We start from the raw sequence: 27,720 nt of genomic DNA on the forward strand, positions 1-27,720 counted from the left end.
AGATTGAATATAAAAATGAACAGTACCAGAATATATTTATAAAAATAGAGCTCCCATCCACAACCTGCCGCAGTCCGCAGAAGGAAACCAGACTGGCAGGAACTCAGATCGCTATCTCTAGTAACAGTACAGGAAGCCAAACAATAATTTCTGTGACAATGAGCCCAAAATTGCCAGGACTTGATCAATAACTACAGATTCCCAAATTTTGTTCCTGCTTGAAACTTAGCACCATTGTGGGACCAACAAGAGAAAGCGAACTCTTCACCCCTAACGAATCAACAAGGATGCCCCACTCTGTGCAGCCACTACTAGCCTCCCCATGTCAGTAGCCTCCAATCAGGGCAAACCTGAAGCCTTCTCTTCTTTCTACTATAAAGCTTTCCCACTCCTTGACCTGCTTTTGAATCTCTGACAAAACGAAAGTAACAGTGGCCGACTTCCTTGTTTGCTACAGCTTTGAACAAATAGCCTTTGTTCTCATCGAGTTAGTCTTTCTTTATTTCCACAGTTAATTGGGGAGGCCCTAGTGAAACCAGTCTGCACCGGCCACTGCTGTGGATCCTGCCTTCAACAAGGTATGATACCCACGGATGCCCTGTGCTCCAATGCTCCTGGCTTGTTCAGCCCAGGAAGACATGGTAAGTCAGCTTTGGCTCTCTTTAGAATGACTTCATTGGCTACCTGAGCTTTGTTATCCATTCTCCTTTGTTTGGGATTCTTGGTGGAATCTAGCCATTCCTGTCATTCCTTTTTGCTGTCTTCTGTGTCACTGTTTCATGTTGGGCTGTTGTAAAAAAGAGAATCGTTCAGAATACAAGCACAGGCCCTATTAGCCTGTCGTTCAAGTCGACCTCATAGACTGGCGAGTTTTCAGTGACTCGTATCCACTTAGACAAACTTTGCTGTGGGTCACCAGTAAAGCTGGAGGAGGTTCTCCTTCCGTCTTAATTTTGTGTTCTGTAGGGTTGGCTTTGATCCAGAGGCAGCAGACAGCCCCACCTGCAGGGAGCACAGACTGTCAGGTCCTGGTTGGGGGCAGCCAGCTGTCCGCTGAAAAGCCCAAGACCAGGTGCCCAAGCATTGCATTGCTAATGACCATCGCCAAGTTTCCCGGGGTCCTGTAAGTCTAAATCCTCTCCTCTACCAGGAAAAACTCCTGCTTCTTGTGTGAACTCTCATTACAATCCTAATTCTTGTGCCCATCTTTCTAAACGGCACGACTTCACCAAAGATTATTTGGGCCTTCACTGGCCGTTCTGGGAAACATTTGATTTGAACAAAATTGGTCATTTGTGAGGTGCCTTTGGAAAGAAAGGGAATGAGTTCTCACAAGTCCGGTGAACAGCATGTCTTGATTGGTGTGTGAGGACTCCAAATGAAATTCTGAATAAAACAGTGCTTCACTCTAGGAGCCTTTGGCCAAGGTCAGTAAGCTGGTTCACAAGTTAAGCAAGAAGAGGCTAGATGCATTTCCCCAGTAAATGCTCCCCTCCTTGGCCTTCAGTTGCATCCTTATCCGGTTGTTTCTCTCCCCTCTTGCAGCCAACCTGCTGGAAGTCAGACTTGGAGGAAATCAGACAGTTCTGTCTCGTAAAAATCCAAACAGCAATCACTATAATAATTGGCCTCAAATGGCCAGGACTTGATTAATCGTTGACAGCTCCCCTTCATTTTGTCCCCCTTTCCAGCTTAGGATCAATCAGAGAAATGCAAATATGTACCCCTAACAAATGTCAGAGTGTGCCTCACTTCTAGCTGCTGCCTGTCCTTTCCACACACCAGCAGCCTCCCTTCAGGGCACCTGGAGCCTTCCCTTTTTTCTACCAGAAAGTTTCCCCACATTTCTGTCTGCCTTTGAGTCTCTGATGATGGAAAACCCCTTTGCTAGAACAAGCTCTGCTTCAATAGTCTTCACCTCTTTTCCTTTGATTGGCCTTCATTTATTTTCCACAATGGAGAAAAAGAGAGAGGAAAAGAAAAAGTCGCAGAGTAGAAATGGCTTCCTCAGAGCAAGTGCCCAAAGGAACAAGAGAGGGCAGTCCAAGACCGGAACCACAGTTCTTTTGTCAGCTAATCTCAGAAGGGACATCCTGCCACTTTCTATGTTCTATTCTTAGAAACAAGTCACTTAGTCCAGCCCACATTCAGGGGACCATACTACACAAAATGTAACCAAGATGCAAGGATATTGGAGTCCGTCTTAGCGGCTTCCCACCACACATAGTGTAGTTACTGATACTCTTAATACCCATTTGGTAAATGATTGTATATTATTTTGTCTTTCCTTTACTTTTGTCATCATCTCTTGATGTTTTAATACCATTTTCCGCAAGATTGTTTTGAATTTCCACTGTATTTTTCGTTGCATTAATCACATTTTTTTACTATGCTTTCGGAGATAAACATGATACGACGATATTTTTTTTTAAAAAATGACCAACTTGGGGCACCTGGGTGACTCAGTCAGTTTGTAAGGACCTATTTAGCCAGAGCGACTCCATCTTGGTTAAAGGCCATTTTGTTGTTTGTGCAGTAAAACTTAAACTGACCCTGCCATCCCCCATGCCCCCCAGAGAAACTTACCTAATTAGAAGCAAGTCTGGGAAACCAGTATAATATGGTCAGCCAGTTCCTAATAACAGAGACCAGAATACAAGGCCAGATCGGCCAGTTCTTGATAACAGAGCCCAGAATACAGGACGAGTCGGGCCAGGTGGAGACATCCAATCAGTAAGAAACACACATACTTTTCCCCTAACCACCAAAGAATGTAAACCCCGCCGTTTGGGCACCAACCTTGAGCACCAATTCTGACCAGAGTAATAGGTTAGGTCAAACAGCTACTATAGGGTAAATTGTAGTTCAATTGGTCACCTGCATGTGACCTAACATGACTACAATCTCATTGGCCACCTATGTGTGGCCAGACTTTTGCTCTATAAAAGGTAGTCCGTAAGCTGGGGGTGGTCGCTCTCTTCGGAGAGGGCCCTGGCCAGTCAGTCTGACTTCTAATGCTTAGCATAGAATAGAGCTTTGCATAACTTTCACCTTGTCTCAGTCTCATTCCCCTGGCCAACCAGTCTAATCTTCTAATACTTATCATAAAATAAAACTAAATAACTTTCACTTTGTCTCAGTCTCGTTTCGTTTAATAACGGACCTAACAAGTTCAGTGTCCCACTGTTGATCTCAGCTCAGGTCTTGATCTCAGGGTGGTGAGTTCAAGCCCCACATTGGGCTCTATGCTGAGCATGGAGCCTCCCTTAAAAAAGGAAGGGGGGACCAACTATTTCCCTCCCTGAAATTCTATTTCATCATTACTTCATCATATAAGAGCAATCCTTTAAGGTGAATTTACTTCTCCTCCCCTTTAGTCTTCATCCCACTGACATCTTTAAAGAAGTCATACGCCTCTTCCTCTGCCCAACCCCAAACAACTCTGTTTTCTTAATGTAAATTAGTACTTATTAGGATTTCCTTTAGAAATTGTCTCTTTGTTTGAAGAGTTGTCATATGTACTTGTTTTCCTAAGATGCTTAGTGTTAACCTTCACACACACACACACAATCACACATACACATGCAACATGCCAGGTTTGTTTTCAACTATATCCCCTTCTTTTTCCAGTCTCCTGTCTAAAAGTCCCGGTTCTGTTGATTTGTTTCTACATTTTTTTTGTTTCTATATTTTTTTAACTTTTGGGGGGGTTATTATAATATCCACCAAAAGACAAATCAAGAGTGAACAGTTTGATGACTGATCACAAGGTTAACACCCTCGTGTAACCTTCACCATGTCAGGAAGTAAAATCTTGCCTGCACTCCAGAAGCTCCCCTCCTGTCCCTGCCAGTCTGGATCCCCTCCCTTCACCCAGAAGGAACCACCATGCTGACTTCCAACGCATGGTTTTACCTGGTTTTGGATTTATGTCAAAGGCATGGGGCAATATGAATTTCTTTGAGCATGGCCTCTTTCACTCAATATTATGTTTGTGAGATTGATCCGTGTAGCTCTAGTTCATTAATTTAAATTAATAGATAACATTTCCTCATATGAATTACCATAATTTGTCCTTTCCACTCCTGATAGACATTTTAGTTCTCTCCAATTTAGAGCTATTGTAAACAACGCTGCTATAAATACTTTGTACATGTCTTTTAGTGCACATGGGTATGAATTTTTGTCAGGTCTAATATCTAGAAGTTAGATTGCTGTTTGGCAGACAATGCATTTTTCACCTTTAGTAGATAGTTCCAATTTCCAGTGGTTGTGCCTCTTTTGTCCCCCTCCCCTCAACAACATGCAAAAGTTCCTTGATTCATTTGTTTACTTATTTTTTTAGGTTGACATTTATTAAGTTTAATAAAGACTTACTTGAATATTTACACCTAAGACTAAAAGATTTCAGAGTTCTAAACTTTATAATTATTCTCATAATTTTACCAGCATCCTCAGAAAACCAGAGCCTTGCTATCATTCATACTTTGTGTGCCCAGACCTGTGTTGAACACAAAGGGCAGGGTCAATGAGAAAACCCAAGAACCTGATGGTATGGCCGTCAGATTATTCTTGCCACCTGGAAGCTCTTTTATTTCTTCTTTCCCATGAAATTTCAATAGTAATTACAATAGTTAAAATCTGGCAGAAGCTTAATGAAGATAGCTATATTCTTACAACCAAAATTACTGGACTATAATGATCTTTTAATTTAGCAATTTTCACAATGGGAACAGATTATTAAAGACTCATTTACTTGATTTGTATATGAGCAATTCAGAAAATGATGAATAATATCCACAGTTCTTTAACGGGCCACTCAATCATGTTTGTCAGAGCCAGTCTTGGTTACTTCTTTTAGTTGATTACAGCCACTATCATTGTCTATGACTTCTCTTTAGTACAGAACACAATCTATCTGTTAATTTAGTCAGTCATTCAGTAAGTATAACCCAGCTCTGTGTCAATGTTGCCTGGAGCAGGAGGAGAACAAGGTGAACACGGGGTCCTATTAAAGATAGATGCACTGGGCATTTTTTTTTTTATTCTCCTTCCTGAAATCCTTCAAAACAACCAGAACATGATGAAAGGGGGAAAGAAAAACAGCACTTTAGGAATCAAAGAAATGTCCTAACTTCACGTGACAAACAACGAAGCCTGTTTGCCAGTTGCTACCGTCTGACCTCAGGACAGGTCAGGCAGGACTGCGGATTCCCTCCAAAAGCTCCAGTCGGGAGATGTGTCAGTTAGATCACTGAGATCACAGCTGCGAGATGCAGAGAGACAACGGTGACCGCAGACTGTCCCCAGGAAGACCTGCGTCAACACCGTGGAATATGGAAGAGACGAGACTGTATCAGTGGGCTATTGCTATTGCTTCCCAGTAGGCAGAGTCTGCCAAAGGTGAAATAAATTGTCATTTTTAAAGAACAGCACAGGAAAAGGTAAACAGGAATTCTCCAAATTATACAAGAAAGCTTTTATAAAATAAGGAAATATTTGACTATGCAGATTAACCCAGAATAAACACATTAAAAAAATTCACAGCAAGATATAGCCAGTGAAATTACTGTATGTAAAGGATAAAGAAACCTCAAAGTATCCAGGGGTGAAGGAGTGGGGAGGGTGAGAAGAATTCAGGTTGTTTGTAATAACCAGAAATGCAGGAAGACAATGGAACAATGCCCATTCGAATTGTTACACTCAAGTTTTCCTTCAAGTATAAAGGCCAAAAAGATTCTCAACCATGCGAGAATGTAGGAACAATTACACCAATAATATTTTTTAAATAAGATTTTTTTTTTAAGTATGGAGCACAACCCAAGGTTTGAACTCACCACCCTGAGATCAAACCTGAGCTGAGATCAAGAGCAGACATTTAACCGACTGAGCCACCCAGGTGCCCCTAAATAATATTTTAAACACAAGGGGGACGTCTAGGTAGCTCAGTCTGTTAAGCGTCTGCCTTCGGCTTACGTCATGATCCCAGGGTCCTCGGATTAAGTCCCACAATGGGCTCCTTCCTCGGCAGGAAGCCTGCTCTCCCTCTGCCTGTCGCTCCTCCTGCTTGTGCTCTCCGTCTCTCTCTCTCTCTCTCTGACAAATTTAAAAAAAAAAAAAAAGATTTTAAACACAAGGCACAACAAAAGTGCTTAATAAAATCCATCCACCGGGGTGCCTAGGTGGCTCAGTGGGTTAAAGCCTCTGCCTTCGGCTCGGGTCATGATCCCAGGGTGCTGGGATCGAGCCCCACATTGGGATCTCTGCTCAGCAGGGAGCCTGCTTCCTCCTCTCTCTCTCTGCCTGCCTCTCTGCCTGCTTGTGCTGTCTGTCAAATAAATAAATAAAATCTTTTTTAAAAAATAAATAAATAAATAAATAATAAAATCCATCCACCAATCCAAAGACAGCATTCATTTGTCTTGAGTTTTCAACCTGTTTGAGTATACAACTGTGAAAAGAGAAGTGGTGAACAGTGATTGTAAGAAAGAATATATTATTGCCATGGACATTGAATATATGTCCATTTTGAATATATATTTGAATATATGTCCAATGTCCATTGAATATACAATATATGAAAATATCAAATGCTTGCAAGGATACAAAGAAACTGAATCACTTATCCATTGTGAGTGGGAATTTAAAATGGTATACAACCACTCTGAGTATAGCAGTTTCTTACAAAACTTATACCATATAATCCAACAAATATATTTCTAGGTATTTATTCCAGAGAAATGAAAGCTTATGTTCACTGAAAAACCTATACATAAATGTGCAGAGAAACGTATGTGTGATAGCCTAAAAACGGAAATAACCTAAATGTCCTTCAGTGAGTTACCAGATAAGCAACTAGGAAACATCCATTCTGCAGAATATGACTCACCGATAAAGTAGAACAAATTACTGATACATGCAGCAACTTAGTCAATGTCAAGGGGATTCCACAGAGTGTAAAAAAGTCAGTATCAAATATTTACATAATGCATGGGTCCATTGGTGTAATATTCTTGAAATGACAGAATTACAGGGAGAACAGATCCTTGGCGCAAGGGTTTGAGGGATCCTTGTGATGGAAACTATTTTGTATCTTGGCTGTTGTGGGGGGGAGGGGGCTCACACAAATTTACACATGTGATAAGATTGCATAGAACTACCCGTCTGTGAAACTGGGGAAAACTAAATAAGATTGATGGGTCACATTCATGCAGAGTTTTTGGTTGTGATGCTGCACGCATGCTAGATGTGATCTTTGAGGGAAACTGGGTGAAGGGTAGAAAGATCTCTTTATATTATTTATTTTATTACTTTGTAGATGTGAGTCTACAATCCTCTCAATATAGATGTTCTATTTGTTGGGGCGCCTGGGTGGTTCAGTGGGTTAAAGCCTCTGCCTCCGGCTCAGGTCATGATCTCAGGATCCTGGGATTGAGCCCCACATCAGGCTCTCTGCTCAGCAGAGAGCCTGATTCCCTCCCCACTTGTGATCTCTCTCTGTCAAATAAAGAAATACAATTTTAAAAAAAAAAGTTCTGTTTGTTTGTGTTTTTTTAAGATTTTATTCATTTGTCTGTGAGAGAGAAAGAGCATAAATGAGACGGTGGGGGGGGCAGTTGGGGGGGGGGAGTGTAGACAGCAAGGGAAAAGCAGACACCCCGCTGAGCAGGGAGCCTGATGCTGGACTCAACTCCAGACCCTGAAATCATGACCTAAGGGGAAGGCAGATGCTTAACCAACTGAGCCACCCAGGTGCCCCTCAAAATAGAAGTGTTTTGTTTTGTTTTTTAAGATTTTATTTATTTATTTATTTATTTATTTATTTATTTATTTGACAGAGAGGAACACAGCAATAGAGGAAACACAAGCAGGGGTAGTGAGAGAGGGAGAAGCTGGCTTCCCACCAAGCAGGGAGCTCAATGTGGGGCTCAATCCCGGGACACCGGGATCATGACCTGAGCTGAAGGCAGATGTTTAAGGACTGAGTCACCCCGGTGCCCCAGAATAGAAGCTTTAAAATGTATATAACATAAATGAGAAAAATCAGGGTTATAGGAGAATAAATAAAGACTAATATTGAAATATTTAGTTAACTCAAATAAGAACCTTGGTCTTTTATAAAGTAATAGACCTTGTACAACTTTTCTTTTTAATGTAAAGAGATTATTTAGAATTGTGATGGAAAAAAAAGCTTCTGTTGTTTTTTCAAATTAACTTAGTTGTTTTTATTTTTAAGATTTTTATTTCTTTATTTGACAGAGAGACAGCATGAGCCCAAGCAGGGGGAGCTGCAGAGGGAGAGGAAGAAGCAGGCTCCCTGCTAAGTAGGGCTCCATCCCAGGACCCTGGGACCATGACCTGAGCTGAAGGCAGATGTTTAACCAACTGAGCCACCCAGGCGCCCCAACTTAGTTTCTTTTAAGTTCAAATAAACTTAAATGTAATATATGTAATATAACTTATTTTGAAATAGCGTAAGTAATTTGACTCTCTTTTTCTAAAATTATTTGTCTTTATATTTTTTCTATCTTCATATCTGCAGCTACACAGTAACAGATATTTAGAAAAAAAAAATCACCAGATACCAAGAAAGGCTATCTTATTAATGATATTTGAGGTAAGTTTTTTAACTTTCTTTTTTGTATATTCATGACTTAAATTGTAGATGTGTGCCATTTTTAACCCCAACATATAACAACCAAAACCAAAATCAAATAATAAAACAATAGTCCCTGCCCTTGAAGGGCTTATTGTCTTGCAGGAGAACAAGCGGGTAAACAAAAGATTCAAAAGGAGGGTCGAAGCTTCCTTTTTGACAGCACAGAGAAGGAACAGACTAAAACGACCTGAGTTCTGTAACTGCCCAGGGGGTGAGGAAGCATTTTACAATATTGTTTTTTAGAATATTCAGTTTGGGGCACCTGGGAGGCTCAGTGGGGTAAGCAGCTGCGTTTGGCTCAGGTCATGATCCCAGAGTCCTGGGATTGAGTCCCACATGGAGCTCCTTGCTCGGTGGGAAGCCTGCTTCTTTCTCTGTCTGCTGCTCCCCCTGCTTGTGCTCTCTCTGACAAATAAATAAAATCTTAATAAATAAATAAATAAAACATTCATTTCTTGGTAATTTTACAAGTTCTATCTGGAAAAAGCACACACAGTAAAAACTATTTCAAGTCAGACTTTCCACAGTAAAATCCACTTTGGTTAGTTTTGATAACTTACTGGCATGGCTGTGTAAAAGCTGAAAAACTGAAAGTGGAATAGCATGGACTTGGAGGCCAAGAGGTCGTTTATTTATTTTAATAAAAAAATAGTTTTAATAAATAGAACCTTACATGAATAAGACGCTTTTCAAAAATTCGTTTTTATCATTTTCACGATCATTTTCTGTCTTTGTAAAAGATGTTTTAAAGCCAAATACTGTAGTGTGCTGTAAAAGTGTAACCTACTTTTTTCACTTATATATAAAATAAAAAGGAGCATTCAGAAGTTTAATTTTCATAATTAGCTGGAAATTCTCCCAGACATTGAGGAGTAGGTATTAATTTGCCCTTTATCTCAATCTCTGAATATACAACTCATTTTCACTCCAGACTTGGTACCACACCAAAAACTCTCATACTAGCAGAGATGTGTGATCTAAATCGTTCACTGAATCTATGTCTAATATTTGTATGGCTGACTGCTTGTCACCATCTATTTACATGACATAATTGTGTAATAACATCACTGGCCATGATTAAACCATGGAGTTGGGCATTCATCAGAACGATCTCGCCCACAGTGCTCCCTGTCCTGACATATGGTCACTGAGCTCCCGGCTAAGCCCGCCAGTTTTAGGAAATTGACCACTTGCCAGTAGGTCATGATTGCAAAGTCCTGCACGATCTAAACAAAAAAACTTCTGTGGGACTGATCTCATTACTCCATAGGCATATCCTGTATATTCTATGCCAATCGCTATTATGTTCAAGATAACGTTTTAGGTTGCAACTGACAGAAATCCATCTCGATCACGTGTAAGGAGTAGAAGGAGTCCTTCTGTGGAGGAATGGCGAAGTAAACGGTACAATCCAGGAAAAACCACCACCAACAACAACAAACACAAAACCATCCTTGGGATCTTTGCTGCTCTGACGACCTTGACATTAAGAATTTGGCGATTGGGGTGTCTGGGTGGCTCAGTGGGTTAAAGCCTCAGCCTTCAGCTCAGGTCATGATCCCAGGGTCCTGGGATGGAGCCCCTCATCTGGCTCTCTGCTCAGCAGGGAGCCTGCTTCCTCCTCTCTCTCTAACTGCCTCTCTGCCTAATGTGATCTGTTTGTCAAATACATAAATAAGATCTTTTACAAAATAATAATAATAATTTGGTGATCTTCCCTCTGCGGCACAACCCTTAATGCCCCACTACACACCTGTTTCCGTTTTAGTTGAAACAAAACAGAGACAAAGGAGTTCACTCTCCTCTAGGGAGCTGGTGGTGGGTGGTTCAGCGAGCACCGAGCCCGTTAAGTGTCTGGGTTCTGAGGGAGAATCCATCAAGATATTTCTATTAATTTATTGTGAAACCTTTAATCTCGCAATTGACTGATGGCCTTTATTTTTTTTTAAGATTTTATTTATTTATTTAACAGAGAGAGACACAGTGAGAGGGGGAAACATAAGCAGGGAGAGTGGGAGAGAGAGAAGCAGGCTTCCTGCTGAGCAAGGAGCCCAATGTGGGGCTCAATCCCAGGATCCTGAGATCATGACCAAGCCGAAGGCAGATGTTCAAGGACTGAGCCGGGAGGTGCCCCTCCTGTGTTAGATTCCTCCCCATGTCCTGCCACAGTACACCGCACGGGCACTCAGTGCTACTTTTTGTAACAATGAAAATATGGCTCGAACCACTTTCACAAGTTTGTAACACACAAGCAATATATAATTGCAACACTGTCCACAGACCACATGAAAGAAATGTCATTTGGAAGACAAGATGTGATGATGTTTGCGGGGTACTTAACTCAGAATACATCGCATGTGGCCGAGTAATGTTTATGAAAACCTGATGTTGTATTTCCTGATGTGTGTGTGTGTGTGTGTGTAAAAGTGTCTGTGTGTTGGAACTTAGGGTGTATGCTTTCATTTCTTTTATGGTTTTGAAAAATAAATAGGGTGGGGTAGGGACGGCAGCAGAGACTTACCTCACCTTACAGTGGCTGGTTGCTGAAAACCACATTTTTATACACATGTTATTACAGAAACTTACTGTGTTTGTTCATTTAGGAATAATACGTGAGTTTCATCATCACAAATGACTACTGTGCTCCGAGGAAAAATTCCACAAATTCTCATTTAGGAGAGAAAATCAGAAATGAAGCCAGGCGCCGAGATTTCTCCCTTAGAGAAACAGCAAGGGTACTACTCTGTGATGTTGGGCAAATGATTCAGCCTCTCTTGAATTTTATTTTCGTCGTCAGGAAGAAACAAAATCTCACTTTAGAGAGTTCAATACTCTGCCGCGTGACAAACACTTCTTACGTTCTGTCTGGGCCTCAGAAAAAAAATTCAAACGCCCCCAGATGTTTATCGTTTAAAATCAAAGTTCGGGGGCTCATTACCTCACGGGATCTCAGCTGCAGCACGCTGCTGCTTACCTCTAATTAATTCAGGGAGGCCCCAAAGGGCATCCAGATATGTTCGAAAACAAACACGTGTCACCTGGAGGCTGACCTGTCCTCGGCCCTGGCGATCTCCGCTATTGCATCCCGGGTGTTCCCTTACTCCCAGTCCTCACCGGTTGTCAGTCCCAGCTCCTCTGAAAGAGCGTAGCCCCAACCAGGGCATTTCCAAAGGCTTCCAAAGCTGCAAACGATTCCAGTAACCCAAACACTTTATCCTCACTTTATTTTTTTTTTCTAAAGATTTTATTTATTTATTTGACAGACAGAGATCACAAGTAGGCCGGGGGGGGGGGGCGGGCAGAGAGAGAGAGAGAGGAGAAAGCAGGCTCCCTGCGGAGCAGAGAGCCCGATGTGGGGCTGGATCCCAGGACCCCAGGATCATGACCTGAGCCTAAGGCAGAGGCTTAACCCACTGAGCCACCCAGATGCCCCTTATCCTCACTTTAGGCATCTCCTTCTGCCTTCCCTTCCTACACATTGGCAGGGGATTATCTTTAGAGCTACCTTTTAGAATTAGGGTCAGTGTTTCTTTCTTTCCTGCTCTGACAGTACACGTTGGGTATGTACAGACACGGGTGCCTGGGGGGCTCAGTTGGTTCAGCGACTGTGGCTCAGGTCATGATCCTGGAGTCCCAGGATCGAGTCCCAGATGGGTCTCCCTGCCCAGTGGGGAGTCTACTTCTCCCCCTACTACTCCCCCCCCTCACATTCTCTCTCTCATTCTCTCTCTCTCTCAAATAAATAAAATCTTAAAAAAAAAAAAGTGCAGATTCCTTAGCAAAGCGTATATAATGCCTGTCATGCCATGACCCTTTTCTTCCTTGCTAGCTCAATCTCCTGCAACATCCTGGTTTTCAGAAACTTGGGTTCTGTCAATACGGAAAACCTTGCAGGCTGTTCTATAAGTTGTAGCCGTCATACGTGTTCTTCTTGCTGCTTTTCCAACCCTGTTCGGAAAGAAAGCCCGATTATCCACCTCATCCGTGAAGACTTGAGGCGATCTCGGAGGAGGGTTCATCTTTGCTTCCGCTCTACTCTGTGGTTGGTCTAAAGACATTTCTGACATTGTGTAATCAATTCTGTCGTTCATTTTGCTTTGTTTTTCAACTTGGATCTTTCCTACTAATCTTCCCCTCAGAGGCTCAGCCAATGTTTAAATTCCAACCCCTCGCACAGTGTCTGGCACGTACCCGGCATTCAATAAACAATTATTGATGAATGAATGAAGGAAGGAACCAATGGTGGTCATGGGAAGAGCCTGGTATGAAGTTACCCATCCCCGCGGGCTCTGCGTGACTGAGCTGAGTTTGCACTTTGGAGAGACCCTCAGCTCACTAGACACCATGGATGCAACAAACGACTTAGAGGGGAGAGCGCCTGCAGAAACACAGAGAACCCTTTCAAGTTCCAAATGATGATGGCTGCTGGGCTTTCTCATTAGAGCATTTGGAGTCAGGCATGCTTTGGGGGACTGAGCTGCTGGCAGCCAGTGGCAGCCACTGATGGCAGAAGCACGGATGGCATGAGCTGACGAACAGCTACAAGTGCAAGAAGGGATGGCTGAGTGACCCTGCGGGATGGGAGCTGATGACAGGCCTCCTGCTGCCGGCACACGTCATGGAAGCTTCCATGAGAAGCATCAGATAGCAGCCAGCTGGGCCGCCATCATTGCTCAGACAGCAAGGGACCTCTCCTTCCCAAAAGGCATTGTCTCTGGTCTCCCTGTGGGAAAAGTAAAGGATTGCAATATTATTCCTGCTCAGAGAGACAGAAAAAACCATTTCCCACCAGAAATCTAGGGAGCAAGAAGACTTCCGTGGGGCTTTCAGCTAGGGCGTAAAAACTTGAAATGAAATCTAATCTTCAAAGTTTGGTGGAGGGCAGGGGCAGGAAAAAGAGTTAGAATTCGCATGTCCTAAAAATAGAGTAACAAGACTGACTTTATTTGAAATGTAGAAAGAGAGAAGTGTTGAATAAGAACCAATGTAAATAACAAAAAGTGAGGAATTTCAAACCAAGATGGGGTGTAATGGCCCTTGGACTGCTAAAAAGAACAGAGTCCTTTTCCAGATTTCTCATCCTACAAAAGAAACTAATATGTGGAGTGTCTGATGCCAAAATTCCAGCGAATCATTTTAACTGCTAAGTTTTCTAAGTATCAAAAGGTTGATATTTCCCAAATTCTGCTAAATAGAAGGGTCTTCTTATTTTGTCTCCCTGTTACCAGTATGGCCTGTGAAATTCAAACAAGTCACCTAAATTTAAATATTTCTGAGAAGACTTCAAAACTGAGCGCTGTCTTTGCCGCAGGTGTTTCTTTTAAAAGTAAGTTTTTGCATAGAAATTAAATATCTAGGGAGGCCTGGGTGGCTCAAGTTGGTTAAGCGTCTGCCTTGGACGCTGGTGGTGATCCCAGGGCTCTGGGATCGAGTCCCACCTCCCGTTCCTTGTTCAGCGGGGAGGCTGCTTCTCCCTCTGTCTGCTGCTCCTGCTTGTGCTCTCTCTTTCTCTTTCTCTCTCTCGCTCTCTCTGACAAATAAATAAATAAAATCTTTGGGGAAAATTGCAAAAAAAGTACTTAAATATCAATTCCAAGGTTTTTAGGAATAAATATGAAGCATTTATTCAGATTAATTTGGATGACAAAATAATTTTGCTACTACTATTGTTGGGCATGATACTAAGTATACAATATTTCAAAATAAAATAGTGTTCATTGATCACAAAATAGTTAATACTCAAAGAAAAACATAAAAATGCAGAAAAGCAGACAAAGGAGAAAAACCTTTAGTTCCATTGTCCAAATAGAGCTGTGTTTCTAAGAGTGCATTTTCTTTCTTTCCAGTCTTTCGCCCTATTGTAAGAGTCTTGTTTTTATAGTTATCATCAGCTACATGTACAATTTAAGTTATGATTTTAAATGAAATATTGTAATTTCAACCATAAACATAACAATGGCCAACCGTTGGAGGACATTTTCATGTAGTAGCTCTTGGTACACACCACCTCTAATTTCCTTAATGCTGGATTGACTTCGACATCCCCATATAAAACGTCTAAATGGATTTTTAGGACTTCCATAAATTCACAGTAGATGTGGACTGGTCCTAAAAGGGCCTTATCCATCCACCAAAGCAAAGTTTCCAAGCTGGAAGAGTCCATAACAATTATGGATTTAAAAATGAGAACAATGTCATTTTTAAGTAGAGGAAATTAGAACCAAAAGAAATTATACAATTTGCTCGAAGTTAAATAGTGAATTAGTCTCCTGGTCGACCACTGCCACCGGGCCCTCTGGATTGCTCTCTAGTGCTTTCCACAACACCCACTGCCTGTCAATCATTTGTTGCTAAAATTAGTACCCACTGGAGGAGGCTTTGGAGCTCTCCCAGCCCCTCATCCCTCATTCTTAGTTCCTGGGCTAGGCCAGATTTTTGGAAAGCTATAACAGAAAGAGGATGTAAATACTACATTTCTGTTTTGAATTCAGAGATAGTGTCTGCAAACTTGTCCTACAATTCGTGAGTCCTCTCAGGGGCTGAACTCTTTGTTTACTGAGGAGGGAGATGTATTCTCTGATTCAACCCCACAACTGAGAGAAGCATTTTAGCAGCAAGAATAAAATCTCAATATCAAATCTACCCTTTGTTCCCCTGTCTCTCCAGCTGGACCTGACTTGGGGTTATCTGAAACGGGGCTGGTATTCTTGGAGGAGAGAAGATGACCTAGAAATAAGAAAAAAATTATCCTATAGGGGAGCTATGGTCACAGATAGAACACACTAATTCCCATCTCTCTTTAAGGATAGAAGGTCGTTTTAGGACTTGCTCTCCTTTTCGCTCACCTCCCCATCATCAAGCTGTCTTGTAGGAGGGGAAGTTAATTTCAGATGAAACTGGAAAAGGGGTTGCTATAAAAACTCTCCTTCTAATCAAATTCAAGTTCAATATGTATTAGGATATCTCTGAACTTCCAGTGACTCACCCATGAACTTGACTCAGGAGACAAGGTACCTCAGCATTCCTCCTAGTACATTTCCTCTTACTCGAAACACAGTTCTCCGCCCAAAGTTGTCTGTCCCGGGAATGCAAACATAGTGCTTCTGATGAGGGAACACCTTATCCTGTGACAGAGGTGACAGTCATCAGTGGAGAGACACAAACCCACAAAATCAGAGAGGGAACTAGTCTGCTTGCCCAGGGCCCTCCCCGCTTTACAGTTAGTCCTTGGCATACCAGGGCTCCACGCAGATTCAACTGGTCCGCTAATTTACAAAGATAACGTGTCATAATTTGTTACGACTGAACAGCATCACCTCGCTTGTCCAGAGCTCCATTAGCCCAAGTCCCCCTTGTCAGAATTCAGCCTAGAACACAGGAGGGAAACTGACCCCTGAGAAGTGTGATGAACCCGGGCCAGGTTCGGGCTCCGAAGTGTAGATACTGGCCTCATGGCAGAGACCTCATCCAAAGCCAGTTTCACATCTGTCTTTCCCTATTTCTAACCAGCGGGAGCACGAGATTCCTCAGCCCACAAAGAGATTAGAAATAGCAAATATTTAAAAGGTCGTTCTCTTGCTCCACTGACAGATGGTGAAGGAGAAATACTAAATGTTAATAAATGCATCGTCATCCAGATGGGGATTCAGTTTGGAGGCTAACACCCCAACCGCCTTCATGAGCTCCTAGCAGACCACCACAGGACAGGACAGTCTATCCATGAGTGTCCAGAATGACAAATGTCCGTCGTTCCTTCATGCCCTTCAGATGGCAGCTCGCACGTTAACTGCTCAGAAAAACCTCTCCAGTGATTCTACAGGAACCCGCCCTAACCCCTCGTTCTGTTTCTTAGCAACCTTTATGTTTTCTTTCTCCTCAGCACCTATCAAAATCTATAATCATGTTATTTATGACCTTACTTTTTTTTTTCTTTTTAAGTTTATATACCGACGGCACTAGATATGAGCTCTATGTGGCACAGGGCCATGTCCTTCTGATTCATCACTGACCGCCCAAATCCTGGCTCAGTGCTTGTCACACGTAAGGCACTTGATAAATAAATGTTGGGTGAATAAGCATGTTACCAGGGAGGCATCTACACTCCTTAATGACAATAGATCACTTCAGTAACTTTATTTTTTTCTAATTTAGGAATGCTTCTTAGAAAGATAGTTAAAGGGACGTTATTTCCTGGAAGGATGGGAAGGTCTGGAGAAGGTAACCGCCGTTTACTGAGCAGCTATCATGTGCCAGGAATGTTAATCCTCACAACAATGCAGTAAAAGAGGTATGATTAGTTCTCTTTTCACTGGCGAGGAAACTGAACCGAAGCGACTTTCCGATTTGGTGCAGTTAGTGGAAAAGCCCGCACTCAAGTCCGAAGCCCAGATCCCATCATTGAGATTGCTAAAGCTTCAATTATCTTCACTTGTGGGGTAGCTCTTGTGTTATTTCAGGTGCTGGATGGTCCAGAACGAAGATCTGGGCTCCGAAGGGACAAATTAGGAAGGGAGAGGACTCATGGAGATCGTGGCTGAGTCAGGTTTGAGAAACACAACAGAGATGAGCCCCAAAGTGCAGACAAGGAATTAAGAAGGGACAGAATCAAAAGTCAGGAGTCCTATGAAGACAGGATCTGAGTCACTCTTCAGCGCACTAAAATCTGGCTTCCAACCCCCAGACTTTCCCCAAACAGCTCTCATTAATGTCACCAATGACTTTGACATCAACAAATCCGATGGGTCATATTTATTCTTCATCCCGCATGGCTTCTCAGTAGCCTTTGGCTTTCTGACCATTTCCTTCTTCGTGAATCATTGTTTACCCATGGCTTCCCTGCCACCCCGTCTCCTGGTCTTCCTCTTCCCTATCTGCCTCTCCAGCTCCGTCTGATTGTCCCTTCATCCTCCCCTGCCTGGGCAATAAATGTGGGGATTTCAAGATCAAGGTGAGACTTGTTTCTCTTCCATCTCCCAGTCTGTACACTTTCTCTCTCTAGGTAAACTCGTCTATCCCCATGGCTCTAGGTATTATTGATGCTGATGACTCTTCAAAATTTTATTTTCTGTCTTATACTCTTCTTCGGAGCTTCAGACTTGATTTAGCAATTGCCCACTTGGCACTGCTGTTTGGGTATTTCAAATGCAGTTCAAATTGAATATGTTCAAGTACCAACTCACCCATCGCAATCCTGATTGTCTTTAATGGTCCTTATCTCATTGACGGAGCCCATCAACCCATGTGAGCAAGGCAGAAACTTAGCATGATCCTGTTTTTTCCTTTCTGGAGCCACACTTAATTGGTCTCTCTACCTCTGTTCTTGGTCTCCTCCAATCCATTCTGTGTTTTTACCAGAGATATCTTTTTTTATTTATTTTTTAAGGGTTTATTTTATTATTTGACAGACAGAGATCACAAGTAGGCAGAGAGGCAGGCAGAGAGAGAGAGAGGAAGGGAAGCAGGCTCCCTGCCGAGCAGAGAGCCCAATGTGGGGCTCGATCCCAGGACCCTGGGATCATGACCCGAGCCAGAGGCTTTAACCCACTGAACCACCCAGGCTTCCCCAGAGATATCTTTTTAAAACACAATTTCCGATGGTGTCATCCCACTATAACCATAGAACAAAACTCCAGTTTCTACACGGTCCATACATTCCTGAATGATCTGACTTCTGCTTTTATTTGTAGGCCCATCTCAATGTATACTAACTCTCTATTTTGGGGTTCTTGCCACCAATGGCCTTCTTTCAGTTTATGCAACATATCCTGCTCCCTTTGGCCTCACGTCTTTGACATCTTCTCTCTCTCTTCCTGCGGCGTGCTCACTCCCTGCCACCAGTCCTTAGACTAATCCTGGTCAATCTTTAGATCTCAACTCAAATGTTACTTCCTCCGGATCCCTGTCCATTTTGGACTCCATTACATGCACAGACACAGGATTAAGTTCCTCTAATACCTAATATACTTGTTCATAGGTCCCTATACATTGCATGATTTGATTAATATCTCTTCCTCAATGAACTATAATCTTGGGGGCGGGGGCATGGAGATTGCTCATCATTGAGTCCCAGGGACAAGGACAACATTTTGCACAAAGATGATCTATGGGTTTTGTCAAATTTATTTCTCAAATAAAGAAAATCTTTTTTAAATTTTTTTTAATAAAATCTTTTTAAAAGGCAAAGGAGATTTGGTGTTATCAGTAGAGAATATGTGTCATTTATTTATAAGGCAATATATATTTTTTTAAGATTTTATTTATTTGACAGAGAGAGCGCACAACCCGAAGTGGCAGCAGGGGGTAAAGCAGGCTCCTTTCTGAGCAGGGGGCCCAATGGTGGGATTTGATCCCAGGACCCTGAGATCAGGACCTGATGGGAGGCAGATGCTTAACTCAGGTGTCCCAAGGCAAAGAACTGTTTATCTTTAGATTTCTTTGACTTTACAAAGCTGAGTCACTGCTAGTGACTTTTTGTTGTGATTGTTGCTGTTTTGCTAAATTGTATTTCCCCATTAACTTTCAGTTCCCTATGTAAAATAAATTCACATTATAGACATTTAAAATAAGCTTTATCGTTTTTTTTTTAAATTTGGACAAAAGTGCCGTTAACATGGCAGCCTAGTCTGTGCTAAATGCTGTAGTATTGATGGCAGTTTTGCATAGATCTATGATCATGTCATCAGCTCCAGACAAGTCTCTCCTACTCTTACGTCCAACTTGTCTTTCTCCAATAAGAGAGATTTCTGAAGGCCGGAAGACCATCATCAGCAGATTCAAGTTGCTAGGGTTGGTCCAGCGTCCAGCACTCCTTCTCAGTCTGCCTGGTTGGGGTGGCACTGACCCGTCCCCAGCTCTGGGAAGGGCGAGTGACCCATGTCTGATCAGAGTACAGCTTCCCTTGGCCAAGGTGACTGGCACACAGATGGACCCAGGCAGGCCAACGGGATTCAATTCTTTTCTCTGAACTGAATGGGAAGGAGAAACTCCTTGAGAGGAGAGAGCGTGCCATGGCTTTCTGCACTCTTGCCCCCACAAGATGAAAATGGAGCCAATACACAGAAAAGCAAAAGTGGGAGACGGTGAGATGACGGCACAGGCATAATTTGAGTGTGAGTGCCGGCATGGATCTAGGGCAGGGGTGAAACTTCTTTTCTGTAAAGGGTCAGCTAGTAAATAGGTTAGGTTTTGTGGGCCCATGGTCTCTACCGTGACTACCCTACTGGCCTCACTGCATGAAACAGCCACAGATGATATGTAACCTAATGATCAAGGCTATGTTCCCAAAATGTTATTTACTGGATGCTGAAATTTGAATTTCACATAATTTGTATGTGCCCTGAAGCATTCTCTGTCATTTGATTCCCCCCGAACCATTTAAAAAGTGCAAAAAAAACATTCGTAACTTGCTGGCTTTACAATAGGCCATGAGCCAGACTGGCTCGCAGACTGCACTTGCCAACACCACTCGAGGCTTTTCAGTAGCCCGTAGCCTAGCTTGTAAATTCTCTTTTTTTGCCTTAAATCAATCAGAGTGTGTGGGTTCTTTGTTTTGTTTTGTTTTTTTCTGTCATTTGCAAGTGAAAAAGTCCTGACCTTATCCCACACCTGGAATTTAGTTTCTCTTTCTTTTTGGCTTGAACAGTTCTGAGGTCTAGAAAACTCCTAGAAATGAATGTCTAAGAAACTCTTTTCACAGGAGCTAAGGTGGGAAAAAGTGTTTAACAATATCTCAGCTGGGAGTTGTAGGAAAGCTGGGACTTCCGAGATGCCTCGCTTCAACATTCATATGAAAAATTCATTAGTAAAATTAACAATGCAGTTTGTTATAAATTTACTAACTTAAAAAAAAAAAACTAACATAAGAGCCTGAAATTGGAAGAAAAGAATTTATTTCAGTATGGCGTATTTGTGTCTGGCCCTTTCCAGATCAATCTCCCCTGGCTATATTATATTTTAACATTAATATTTTCACCATGGTCTCAGGCGGAATTTATTACCAACCCAGAGTATACAGCTGACAGTGTTTTGAACAGTATCCTACCCTCAATCATGTACTGCTAATTCCTTGTGTTCTCTGTTAGTCTGCGTACATCTTTCTTTCTGCCAATAACCTCTTTATTTGTCATTAAGTTGGTTTCTGGTGTTTTAAAAACTGATCATCTAATCAATTTATTTATTTATCATTTAATTTATTTATTATTAATTATTAATTTTAATTTTTTATTTTTATATTATTAAAAATCTTTTTAAAAAATATTTTATTTATTTATTTGACACAGAGAGCGGGGCAGTGAGAGAGGGAACAGAAGCAGAGGGAGTGGGAATGGGAGAAACAGGCTTGCGGCCAATCAGGGAGCCCAAGGAGGGGCTCGATCCCAGTACCCTGGGATCATGACCTGAGCCAAAGGCAGAAGCTTAACGATTGCGCCACCCAGGCGCCCCCGATCATTTAATTTAAAGCAAAGTAGCGACAAAGAGCAAATATAAAAAATTGATCTCTATGCTAATAATTAACCCAATATGCTCTACAAGCTTGAAATACATGCTTCAAATTACTTTTGAGAAGAGGAAATTGATTTTATTGCCACAACGTGCCTCCTGAAGTTGACGCTTTAATTACCCAGATGTGCAAACGAATGATGAAAGGAGGAGGTTTAAATCCTATTGAAACACTAACAGAGCCTTAACCCTTTTAAAAAGTATCCACGAATGACACCTTGCTCTTTGTTCTACCCGAACAAAATCACTGCTTACATGTTTGCATCTTATCTCTCAGGAAAATAATTTTTACACTTAACATTGTTGTCATTATCGCATCCAAACCTCTGCTTGCGAGAGATGACTGGGTGGCTCAGTCTGTTGAGCATGGGAAATCTTGATTTCCGCTCAGGTCATGATCCCAGGGTCTGGAGATGGAGCCCTGCCTTGGGCTCTGGGGTCAGTGGGCAGTCGGCTTGAGATTCTCTCCCTCTGACCCTCCTACCCTCCTGCCGCCCCCCTTGCATGCTCCTGCACACACTCTCTCTCAAATAAATAAATAAATAAATAAAACCTTCACATTCTGCATGCGTTTCTATTTTAAATTGCCATTGAAATTCTGCATTGCTTCCTGTTTCTACACAGTCTTCATTGTGACCATTTTATTGGCAACATTACGTTACAAAATATTACATTTCCTTTATATAGCATGCAGAAAGATTGCATTTCCTTGATGTTCTAGAAGATGCTTCGCCGAATATTCCCATTTAGATCTCCGAATCCATTTAGAATCCCTGAGGACCTTTTAGGACTTCCTTCACCATTTCCTCCTTGGAAAGGAAGCAGTCCCTTCTTGATCTGGTGACTGTTCTCTCCAGGTTGTTCATCTACTTTATGGATATACCAAAAACAAAAGTAGTAATTCCGTTACACGTCCTTTAGCTAAATATAGATTTCTTACATTTAACTAAAGGTGGTTGTTACAGTCGGAACAGCAAGCTCATCCCCCGTGAAGACAGACTTGGAGGGGGGTGGGGTCGACCTGAGAGGTTTCATGACTTCGCAAGCACCTCCCCTTCTCCCTTTTCCCTCCTCCCCTCTGCCCTGCAACCAAGAGTGGTCAGACCTCCAGCAGGGAGGGCAGCCAGTGCGGCAGCGGCAGCCTTGGTGAGCTCAGGTCTGGAGCCAGTGTCCCTGCACTGCATAAATAGTACATTTTCTTTCATCGGGTCACTTCCATCCAGGACGAGTCAAGCTCCTCTGGTCTCTAAACAGTCAGAAAGGAGGTGTGAACAAATTCCTAGCAGCAGGAACATGAGACCGAGGACTCACCCACACTGGGAAGGCCAGGAGGGCAGGCGGGCCTCACCCCGTGTCATTTCTGAATGATCCAGTTCTCTGCATAAAGGCTAGGTTATAACAGGTGCAGGTTGATGTTCCCCCTCCCAGGTTAGATGACAGATGGCACGCTTTGGTGTGTCATTTGTGTATCTGTCCCATACGTTGAAAGGCGACATTTGGATGAATGTGACATATTGTATTGTTGCCTTAATTGGGTCTACACATTTTTAAGATCCTGAAGTGGGTTTTTTTGTTTTGTTTTGTTTTTTTGTATTGTTCTCAAAATTTTAGAATGCTACTGTAAAGGAATAAATATCTAGCTTCAACCTGAACGCACTGGCCCTATGTATATATATCAAAGCCACTGATAAGTGATTAAGTTTTCTCTTCTTTGATTCCCAAGGAAGAAAAATATTTTTCATATCTATTGGTTTTATTCCCATTTGAGTCATACTTTCATGTTTTATGTGCCCCTTATTTGGATGGGTTTTTGTTTTGCTCTTCATTGTCATCTATAATTCTGTTTGAATCCTTCTCTGGGGGCCCCTGGGTGGCTCAGTCCTTAAGCCTCTGCCTTTGGCTCAGGTCATGATCCCAGGGTCTTGGGATCTAGCCCCTCATGGGGCTCCCTGATCGACGGGAAGCCTGCTTCTCCCTTTCCCACTCCCCCTGCTTGTGTTCCCTCTCTAACTGTGTCTCTCTCTGTCAAATAAATAAATAAAATCTTTTAAAAGATTCTTCTCTGGTTATCTTCCTGTACTGTCCTTCTCATTTTAGATTTTTATGTATGGATTGTGCTCCATTTCCTTTCATATTTTCACCTTGGTTAGGTGGTAAATATCCTCATTTTTAATACCGTGCATGTTTACTTTAAGCTCCTATAAAAATATTACTTTTTATATCTAGTTAATCAAATATATTAGAGATCCTAACTAGGTTGGTAATTAATGTTGTAATTTGTGTGTAGTTTTTCTAATCTTTATTATTTTCATTTTAGCTACAGTTTAAAGATTTTATTTATTTATGTGAGAGAGAGAGAGAGAGCATGAGAAGGGGGAGGGTCAGAGGGAGAAGCAGACTCCCCACTGAGCAGGGAACCCAATTAGGGACTTGATCCTGGGACTCCAGGACCATGACCTGAGCCAAAGGCAGTCACCCAACCAACTGAGCCACCCAGATGGCCCCAATTTCAGCTACAGTTTAATATTTTTAAGTTATTTTATTAGTGTTTTATGAGAAATAGAGTGTGCAGTTTCATTAATATTTAGTATGTCCACGTTTCCTCAAGAAGTCTGAAGAAAGTGCACCCCCCATGAAGAGAGATTGATCTCTGATCTTAATTTACCAATTAACATCCCATTCTTTTTTTTTTTTTTTAAAGATTTTATTTTATTTATTTGACAGAGAGAGAGAGATCACAAGTAAGCAGAGAGGCAGGCAGAGAGAGAGAGGAGGAAGCAGGCTCCCCGCGGAGCAGAGAGCCCGATGCGGGGCTCGATCCCAGGACCCTGAGATCATGACCTGAGCCGAAGGCAGCGGCTTAATCCACTGAGCCACCCAGGCGCCCCTAACATCCCATTCTTAATGCTTAAAGAGAGTGTAGGCACTCTTCTGGTGAAGTCCAGGTGACTTGTGTTATACATGAGTCAACATTATTTATTACAAGAGGCATCCACTAGGAACTCCTTTTCTATTGTTTTCTTGGGGCAGGTTGAGTCATGGTAAGGAAGCAGCAGGATACACAGCCCTCCTGAGCTGTCTTAGTCATGCCAATAACTGTTATCATGTCCCATCTCACCTCTAGATTCTATCCAAACGGAAATTATAGGAAGTCTGAAACATCAATAAAGATTATTGTTATGCTAAGCTTTTAGAGTTTGCAAAAATACAACATTATTTAGAGCAATGTGTCACCAACCTCTTCCATTTTCTAGCTGTGGGCACATACATGGAGAAATGAGGGTAAACACAACTCTAGCATCTGAATGTTTCAAGTTATTGCCAAGACACTGTGTAAATAACATCTGCTTTACCTTAAAATGCTTAGCTATTCCTTGCCAATGATGGCAGAATTGTAGTGGCAGCCTTACCAAAATACAGCAGCTTGAAGGCAGACTTGATACAGCAACAGAAAAGGAAAAAGGAGCAGTGAAATAGCATTTGCCCGGCAACTCAGCAATTCTGCTCCTAGGTATTTAGCCAAGCGATATAAAAACACATGTCTACACAAAGACTTGTACCTAAATATCTATAGCAATTTTATTGATATCGATAATGGCCAAGAATTGGGAATAACCCAAAGTCCAACAATGGATGAATGGATAAACAAAACATGGCGTAGCCATACGATGGAGTCCTAATTCAGTAGTACAAGGAACAAACTACTCATAAGCACATCAACATGAATGAATCTCAAAAGCCAGACACAAACTACTTCATACTGTATAATTCCTTTTGGAGTCTAGATTCCTTCTGAAGTTTTAGAAAATGCCAATTTGTCTATAGTGACTAAGGTAGATCAGTAGTTGCCTGAAGCAAGGGACAAAGAGAGGGGTCTGCAAAGGAGTACGAGAAACCTTCTGGGGGAGAGGAAAATTTCCCCTCTCTCTCTCTTTTTTTAAAGATTTTATTTTTAAGTCATCTCTACACCCATTGTGGAGCTCGAACTGACAGTCTCGAGATCGACAGTCACGCACTCCACCTGCTGAGACAGCCAGGCGTTCCGAAATGCCCCCAGTCTTGATGGTGGTTGCTACTTCACAGAGGTTTGTAATGTCAGCAGTCATTGAGTTTTGCACCTTATTTATTTATTTTTTAAGAGTTTATTTATTTATCTGAGAGAGAGAGAACGAGAGAGAGCACAAGTGGAGAGAGGGAGAGGGAGAAGCAGGCTCTCCGGATGCAGGACTCGATCCCAGGACCCTGAGATCATGACCTGAGCCGAAGCAGACACTGAACCCACTGAGCCACCCAGGCGCCCCCTGAATTTTACACTTTAAAGAGATACAGGTTATCCTATGTAAACTATACCTCCATCCAGTCGATAATAATTTATTTTAACAGGCAAAAGATTTAAAACAGACACATCACAAATGGTCAATAGGTACATGAAAAATCTCATTAGACAATAGAGAAATGCAGATCTAAGGCACACAAGCCATTTAATGCCTACATTTTACTGCATGCAGGTTGTAACTTGATTTTTGAAGTGCAGATCTTAAAAAGAGAATTAAAATAAATTTTCTTTTAATATCAGAAACAAAACACTTAGAAATTTCACTTGCAAATGTGTGCAATCAGTACTCCAGGTTATTCCTCTAGCATTGCTTGGAAATACTCTAAATGTCTTCCCATAAGGAACCAGGAAAATAAATCACAGAACTCACATGGGAGGAAGCACAGTGCTATGGCAAAAAGAATCCCATTCCTGTACCTGCAGGTTCTATGTAGCAGATTAACCCATCCCCACTGGAACCTGCTCTGGACTTGCTTGCAAGACATTAGACCAGGCCACTCCTCTCTTTGCTCTCTCCTCCTTATCTCCTGTACCTTATCTCCTGTTTTACATCGAAGGCCCCAGGGCTCAGGACTCTAATCATTTGTCGGTGGCGGGTACATTCTCTACTAATCCCATTATGATCTCTTTGGATCTCAGGACTTTGAGTAGTATCTGTACACTGATGATCCCAATTTTTACCTCTCACCTGGACCTCTGTCCTAAAGCCCAAACTCCTTGATCCCACTCGTTACCTAGTATCTCCATTTGAAAATCTAACAGATCTCACGTAGGGCAAGTTCAAAACCGGATTCTTAGATTTCCCCCTTCCAAACCTCTCTTCCTCTTCTGTTTTCCACATCAGTAAAGACTACCATCTCCTACTTGCCGACCAGGGCCTTGAGGTCATCGTTGGTTCTTGTCTTTCTCTCTTGACCCAGATTCAACTGATCCGTAATTCGTGCCCGCCCTTACACTCGAACTACATCCAGAACCTGGCTACGTGTTATTACCTCCACAGCACCCAGCCAGGCCCACGTCTCACCTGGGTTATTACAGCAGCTTTTTCCCTGCCTTCATTCCATTCTGGACACAGCCCTTGCCCCAGAAGGGATCCAGTTACCACCCAAGTCAACCATGGATGTCACTTCTCTGTTCAAATCCTTCCAATTTTTTCTCCATTTATTTTTTAGTAAAAGCTGAAAGGATTACATCACCCTCCCAAGGCCGGGCACTCCCCTTGCGTCTCTGATCTCAGCTCCTGCCCCTCTCCCACTTCTCACTCCATTCCAGCCCTGCTGGCTCTCTTGCTGCCCCCTGCTGAAACAAGTCCTCCTCCTCCTGCCTGAGTCACTGACTATCCTCCATGCATTCAAATGCTCCCTTCTGGGGCACCTGGGTGGCTCAGTCAGTTAAGCGTCTGCCTTCAGCTCAGGTTATGATCCTAGAGTTGTGGTATTGAGCCCTGCATCAGGCTCCCTGCTCAGTGCAGGGGCGGGGTGCGGCGGAAGGCGGGGGCTGCTTCTTCCTCCCCTGTTCCCCCTGCCTGTGCTCTCTCTCTCTTTCTCTCTCTCTGTAAAACAAATAAATGAAATCTTAAAAAAAAAAAAAAAGGAAAGGAAAGGAGAGAAAAAAATGCTCTCTTCTCAGTGAGGCCCTCCACATCATCTCGCTTAAACTCATTGCCCTTCATGCTCCTTCCTTCCTTTGTTGTTCTCCGCAGTACTTACCCTATAAACATCTGTGCGTACTGGCAGTCTGCCGCCCACTGGAGTATGTACTGGGAGCTGTTCGAACAATCTGGGGATGGAACCGTAAGCAGGGCTCAGCACACAGAGGTCTCTCGACCAAATGCGTGTGTACACGCATGTCTGAGGAGCTGACTACACGTGTAAGTGGAACCCATGGAAGGACATCTTCTACTCACTTTTCTCCTTATCCCCAAACAAGATATGCAAAAGAAGGCAACGGTCTCCCCAAGTCTCCATAGCTGGGTTTCCCACTCCTATAAAGGTGACAAATCAATGAACTGTCCGGGGGGGGGGGGGGGGGGGGGGACGGTCACCAGAAGAGCATCCGGGACGCTGCTGGAGAAAAATGGGTGATTTCTGTGGTTAAAATACCTTGGAGGACACTTGGGGGGGCTCGGTCGGTGAAGCATCTGCCTTCTGCTCAGGTCATGACCCCCAAGTCCTGGAATCCAGCCCCATGTGCGTAGGGCTCCCTGCTCAGCCTACCCCTCCCCTTG

General features: G+C 42.6%; 1 long non-coding RNA gene across 1 annotated transcript; it reads left to right on the forward strand.

Moving 5' to 3' along the window:
- The first annotated feature begins 445 nt into the window (after positions 1-445).
- Positions 446-27,720, forward strand: LOC123951393. The gene is made up of 5 exons (XR_006820465.1): positions 446-641; positions 8,543-8,617; positions 13,888-13,985; positions 16,811-16,946; positions 27,196-27,720. It is a non-coding gene; the product is annotated as an uncharacterized LOC123951393 (long non-coding RNA).

This window comes from Meles meles, chromosome 10 (assembly GCF_922984935.1).
Source record: "Meles meles chromosome 10, mMelMel3.1 paternal haplotype, whole genome shotgun sequence".
Classification (NCBI taxonomy): Eukaryota; Metazoa; Chordata; class Mammalia; order Carnivora; family Mustelidae; genus Meles; species Meles meles.